We start from the raw sequence: 6,633 nt of genomic DNA, 5'->3' as shown, positions 1-6,633 counted from the left end.
CCTAGACAGAGACACAGTGAAAGGGGGGTGTGGCACTACAGCACTTGGAACACAGAAGGCTCTTTGTCTGGCTGCATATGGTTCACTTCAAGCACACTGAACACATTATGCCGTTATATATTTTTATATTTAAAAATGTATGTTTTAGAAATAAATATGGCTCGCCTGTTGGACCATCAATCTTAGTTAACACTTTTTGTGTGATTTTTTGCTTCACTCTGCTGTTAGACTGTGGCTATAGCTCAGGCCACTATGACTAAACATGACTCCCATCTAAGTAAGAGCAAAAACTATGTATATAAAAGACCTTCCCAGTATTGAAAAACAGACAACTGCAGCCAAGTTCCAACTGGTAACAGGCGTAGTCCCTAGATTAACCCTCACACAGATATTTCGTTCTGCTTTTTTAAGGCTGCCAAGTTGTTATTTCATCTACTGGTTTAATTTCAGTGCCAAAACCATTGCTTCCTTGTGCAAATTCAATAGATTGCGGGCTCCACTTAACAGTCTGAGTTTTTGATTTGGCTGGTACTTCAATATGCATTTAAATTTGTGATGTTTTCCAGTGCAAATAAAGCGGCACTCATAGACAAGAGTAATCTGTATGCACGATAAGGCTGCAATTCACAATAACACAGACGTGTAGTACAGCAGGTTTTAGAATAAGCCAAAAGTTTCCGCCAGATTTAGATATGTGTTTTGTCACTGCACAGGCTTGTTTTATCCTGTACGGAATGTAGTTTTGAATTTCATTATGTAATTCATGCAGATTTTAAGTCTTTTATGTATTTTAGGCTTTTTGAAATGAAAAGCACAGCATCATTCTTTGTAGTGGTTTCCTTTATTTGGTCTTCTGGCATTTGGTCTAGGAGTCCAACTTTGTATAAAAGCATGCAAAACTGTTATGTGGAGATAACCAACTTACGGATCCACATAACATTAGACAACATGTATTTTAAATCTTGTTTTTCTTCCAGCATGCTTAGTGCATGTTATACAGAATGTAATAAGTAAAAAGGCAACCGCAGTCATTAATGTGCCTATAGAGGCAGAGTGTGTGTGACATGGCCTTTCCAATATTATATAGGTTTGCTTTACGTGTGAATAAAGACTGACAGTCAAAGTTAGTACAGCTGCTTCACAAGCAGATCAAACAAGCAGATCAAACAGCTGCAGCACTCCAGGGGTTAAGGGTGAGGAGCACAGGACCAAGGCATGAGCAGTAGCAAGCTGTAATGAGTCTCCAGTGCCTTATATCAGGTAACAGTGGAGGTGCTCAGGTTGCATGCATCGCCCTAGGTTTATGAATTAGTCAAGTGCTTCAGTAAGAAATGAGAATGCAATCAAAGAGTTACAGCTGTTAAGCTGGTGTGCATTCAGCGATCACAGGTAAAAAGTGACATTAACATTTGAACACCAAGGTCATGCTCAACGTGATGTATCGTGAAATCATTACTGAGTTTGAAAGGTTTACTCTCCAAGCTATTTATTGCTAGTGATATACTGTGCTTCATTGCTCCCTGGATAGTCCATTAACATGGCTTAAACATTAGGAGCACACTTATCGAATGATGTAAAGATGGAATTGTTTTTGGCTTTGAAGCAATGAGAAAAAGCATGTCCTGTCCAGATCACAATGCTCTTTTACAGATGCTGTTCTACAGTATGTGCTTGCTGTCTATCTCAAATCATATGTAATTAAAACTAGGTACTGTACTGCTTACTAGAAAACAAAGAAAATAACTTGACTGTGAAGTTAATTTGGCACTGCCTTCTCAACACACTATTACAGTACTGCATGTTACCAGTCTTTATTAAATTATTCTCCTTTTTTGCATGGTATGCCACCCATTATATTCATTTGTAATGGGTGCTATGCATTAATGAGCTTCTCTAAATAATACCATGCAACAGAGTGCATGACTGATTTCTGGCAAGCATGTATATTCATGACAGGTCATCCTCCTATGGGAAGTAAGCAATACATAGCAGCCTTACCAGAATCCTTTTTGACAAAGGTATTAATATCATAATATGTTTATTACAGCAACAGCTAATGCTCCTAATCTAAAGCAGAACAAGGGCAATGGCTTACTCAGCCCAGGCTGGATGTCTTTCATCAGTGTCTCTTTCCCTCTCTCTCTCTCTCTCTCTCTCTCTCTCTCTCTCTCTCTCTCTCTCTCTCTCTCTCTCTCTCTCTCTCTCTCTCCCTGTCCTTCCAGACTGCACTGTTTGGGTTCCAGCAGGCTGCTGCTTTCACTGATAAATATCAGCTCTTAAATCCACAAACTTTCGTGACTTTTCAGGGGTCAGCTGTGTGTGGGAGAAGGAGCCGGAGGAAATGTTTGCAGAAATTCCATTAAATCTCTGCGTTTGTTCCACAGTGTTTGAAGGCATGTCATTGAGATCTGGGTAATATCCTCATGGAACTCATTTTTATTGACCCAGCCTTGTGGCAGGCACAACAACGTCCCAGCACTAGCTAAGATTGGGACTTCTGGATTCATGTTCATTCAGGAAACTAATGCAATTGATTCATTATTAAAGCTTAGACCAGACAACACTATTACAGGTAAGCCATGGACGGGGGCTCAGCATAGATGCCCTTCCTTGTTAGACAAAGCCAAAGATGAAGTGGAGGTTGAGGAGGAGGAGACGAACTCTGGCACCCATCATTGGACATATTGTTTATCGAAGGACAAAAAAATAAAAAAGATACTAGGTATTCGACTGATGATTTGTCCTGGTTTTGGAAGCGCTTAAGATATGCTTGATGTTTATGTGATTTAAGATTAAAGTGAGTTCCCTGCCTAAACCATCTCTTTGCTTAATTATTTTGAGGTGGGTTGGCTTTTCCAATACAGTGCACAGGACAGAGATAGGGGGAAGGGGGAAACCAGGTTTCCCAGTAAGTGTGGTAAAAGCACCCTGCCCACTGCTTTAAAACCCCCTCCCATCATGTTACTAGCTGGGACAGGCTCCCCTTCAGCCAGGGAGAGGGTTCAAAGCTTTGCACTGCCTGCAGCTACACTGTCTGCAACATGAAACTGCACACAAGAGATCCTGAGGGCAGTTCAATCTGGTGTAGCTCAGCACAACTGCGGCCCAGACAAAATGAAAAAGCAAAGACTTGCTCTCAAAACATGGATCACTGATCGCAAGGATCAAATGATGAAAGCAAAGAGAACTGAAACTAAATCTACAGAATGTCAGAGTGCACAGGATATACAAACTAAGCCAAGCGAATAGATAATATACAGCATTTAAAAATAAATAAATAAATAAATAAATAAATAAATAAATACACTACTTTTTATTCTACCTGATTTCAATATAGTGAATGGTTGTTACTGTAAGATATATAGTTTCTTGCTTTTTTATTATTATGTCAACGTTATTTATTCCTGTCTGAAAAGTTGCCTTTTTACTTAGCTCTTATGTAAGGCCCTCAATGTTTCAGGGTGACAATGAATTATGACTTGAAGACATCTGCAGAGTGTCTTGTATATTTATGTGACAATTAAGAAATCAGAAGCAAGACATTTGCTTGGACTGCATATTTACTTTGATGTTTCATTGTAGCTGAATTGAAAATAGTGCAGTTTCAGTGTGATGGAATGGGTGTCTCAGCCTCCCCATTTTCAGCAGCTTCTTGACAGACTATTTAATGGTAAGAAAACACCACATTCCTGCCTGTTATAAGTATGAATATATAACAGGGAAAGGACTTTATTCATTTTATTCTAAAGGAACATTATTTACTGTGCCCTGTTGCACCTTTAATTAATTTCCTGGTCCAGCCTTGTATCAAAACAATTTAAATTTCTTTCTCTTTATTGTGTTGCTCTTTGGCGAGCCTCTGAAATAGATTTCTAATCTCATTGACTTTTTTTTCATTTAACTATTCACATATAAAACTAAGCAACCTACATTTGTGTGTTATGTAGCAACCTACATTTGTGTGTTTCAATGTCTATTGGAGTGATTATGTACCAGATAAAGACGTTGCTTCAACAGAAATATTTTATAAGGGTTCACAGAACAACAAATAGAATGTCTTATATGCATGGAATGTCTTATATGTACAGGATGAAATAAATACACTGCACTGATTTTAATACTTAACATTGGACACTGAACCAGTCAGGATTTAAATACATTAAAATACATGTTTAAAAAAAACTATGCACACCATTGTTTTGCAGTCCTGTATTGACATTTCCCATATTGCACAAAAGCACACCTCCAGTGATGACACCAGAGCACGAGAGCCAGTCTCAACAGGCAGGCAGCCTAGGTGAATGGGAATTTTAGTTCCAAAACAGTAAAAGCTGTTACAGTGTAATTAATAATTTGCTGTTTTGGAGGGGAATAAAGTATAATCCCATAAAGTGAGGAATAGGAATTTGTGTAAAGTCATTTCTAATGCACTGGTGTATATAATAGAGAACACAAACACACAATGATCACTTTCTGTGATTTTGGACTGTGGACGGTACAGGCTTCCATTGGAGTAAGCCAGCAGTGCAGTGTTAACACCTCCCCCCTGACAGCACCATCTCAAGAAGGAGATTTGATTGTGCTCTTCTTCATTCAGGAAGGTTTGTTACAATATCAGAAAGCGGACACTGAGCCTCTAGATAGTTATTCTTCCATTGAAGCTGTCTGACTGTCTCCACCTTATGTCCGTCTTGTTCATTTTCCCACTGATAGCTTAGCTAGAGTTTGTGATTTGCGATTAAGACTGCAATGTGTACAAGAGAATAAAAGGAAAAGGGTGGGAGCCTTTCCTCTGTCCAGAGCCCTTTAAAACAACACACACATGCTACTGAATGATTGCCCTGGCCCCTCACACATTGTACTCCAACTACACCTTCCTCAATTTACACACAGCATTGTTTGCATTACATACTTCTGTGCCTAGTCTTACTTGTGCATCCTCATGAAACATACATTCTCCCCTTCGGATACTTCCTGCTAGAGGCAAATTCTGCAGAATGTGTGTCTCTGCTCCCTTGTGGTAACAATGAAACTGGTATCTGTTTCTCACAGGCTCTTTCCCTAGCTCAATATTTGTATGTAATGTTCACCAAGCCAATTATTGGCAGATGTGTATAAATATAATGACACCTACACTCACACAGTTAGATAAGCTCTTAGGCATGAGGTTCTGACAGAGGATGCTCCACGACCCCACCCCCTATTATCATTATCCATCTGGCAGGGGAGAAAGTTAATTCAAAGAGTTAATTCCAATTCAATTGCCCAGCGAGGCCAAAGTATTTCTCTTTGCCTCTTACTATGAGAGATGCACGGGCAGAGGTTACAGACCTCACTCGGTACAGAAGACTGGTTTACTAGGCGTTTTGCTCACTTTATTTCTGCTTTGGAAAGAGGGGGATTTGAAAAGTTAAGACACGTTGTGTTTCTGCTTTTAAAACTTTTTTGCAAAAATAGGAATTTGTCTCCCACTGCCTGCCCCTGAAGTAACTCTAGTATTGAAATCCGGCAGATCCCACAGAGGAAGTGAAATGGAAACCACAGCTCTGTGAATGACATCTGCAACAGTGAGGGCTAACGTGCCAGCGGGAGCAGAGCAGAGCAGCCTTGCCCAGAACACAGGCGGGGCAGCTACAGTCTGCCAGGTACCCAAGGTTAAACAGCAGTTGATCACTACAAATCAGAAATCTGTTATGTGTTTTGTCATCTAAAGCACTCATTTGTTTCCAGGCTTTGCATCAGATAATAATTTTTACCGGAAATGTATGCTCAGCCTTGAAAGCAGTAGCATCTAAAGCATAGCTTGGGAGTCTGGGGATTTAGAGCAGTTCTCAGCCTGCTGTGTTTTGGACACAGTAATATGGCACAAGTATTACAAAATGCCCTCAATTTATAACTTACAGTGTGTCAGTACCCTACACTGCTATACTGTATGTCGTCACAATGCTGCAGTTTTTTCTTAGGGATTATCCTGCAGATCCCTATTTCTGATCAGGAAATTTAGAAATATACTTTGGTGTTAAACATCCTGAAACACATCTGATTGGCACGGGGCAGAGACTGTTGCCTCTGAAATTATATTTATTATTGTAAATATATTTCACATTCAACAAGGGTATAGTGTGGAGAATAATTACTAACTTCTTCCTGTGCTAGTCCTTATTTGTGGTCAAAGCAAAGAGCTTGGGGCCACCAGCACTCTCACTGTGTCCTCTTTCATGTGTCTCGAATCATCAGTGGTTAAAATAAAAGAGAAGAAGAAGAAAGAAAAGGGAAGTCTAGCCACAGGCTATAGAAAAGAGTGATTAGTTGTTAAAAAAATAAATATATAAATCTGCCTTGCACTTTAAAACTTCCATACTATAAATCTGCTTGACTATACGCTTTGTTTCTCTGCCAGAAGCAACGTCTCTTAACATCAAGCCATAAAAACCTAGACTTAAAAAAAAACAAAAAAAAACCATAACAATTGTCTTGAAATCCTCTTATAGCAGTGGTGCTCAATCTCGGGCCTGCAGGGTCATTCCAATTTTGTTAAAGGCTGAAACGTTATCATTCCAGACTGCAGCGTATCTGCTGCCCCTGTCATTAAGAAAACAACCCTCTCCCACAGGCCTTGTTAGGGCCAGCTTT

The sequence above is a fragment of the Polyodon spathula genome, chromosome 12, assembly GCF_017654505.1.
Source record: "Polyodon spathula isolate WHYD16114869_AA chromosome 12, ASM1765450v1, whole genome shotgun sequence".
Lineage (NCBI taxonomy): Eukaryota > Metazoa > Chordata > Actinopteri > Acipenseriformes > Polyodontidae > Polyodon > Polyodon spathula.
Note: the sequence above shows the minus strand (reverse complement) of the source record.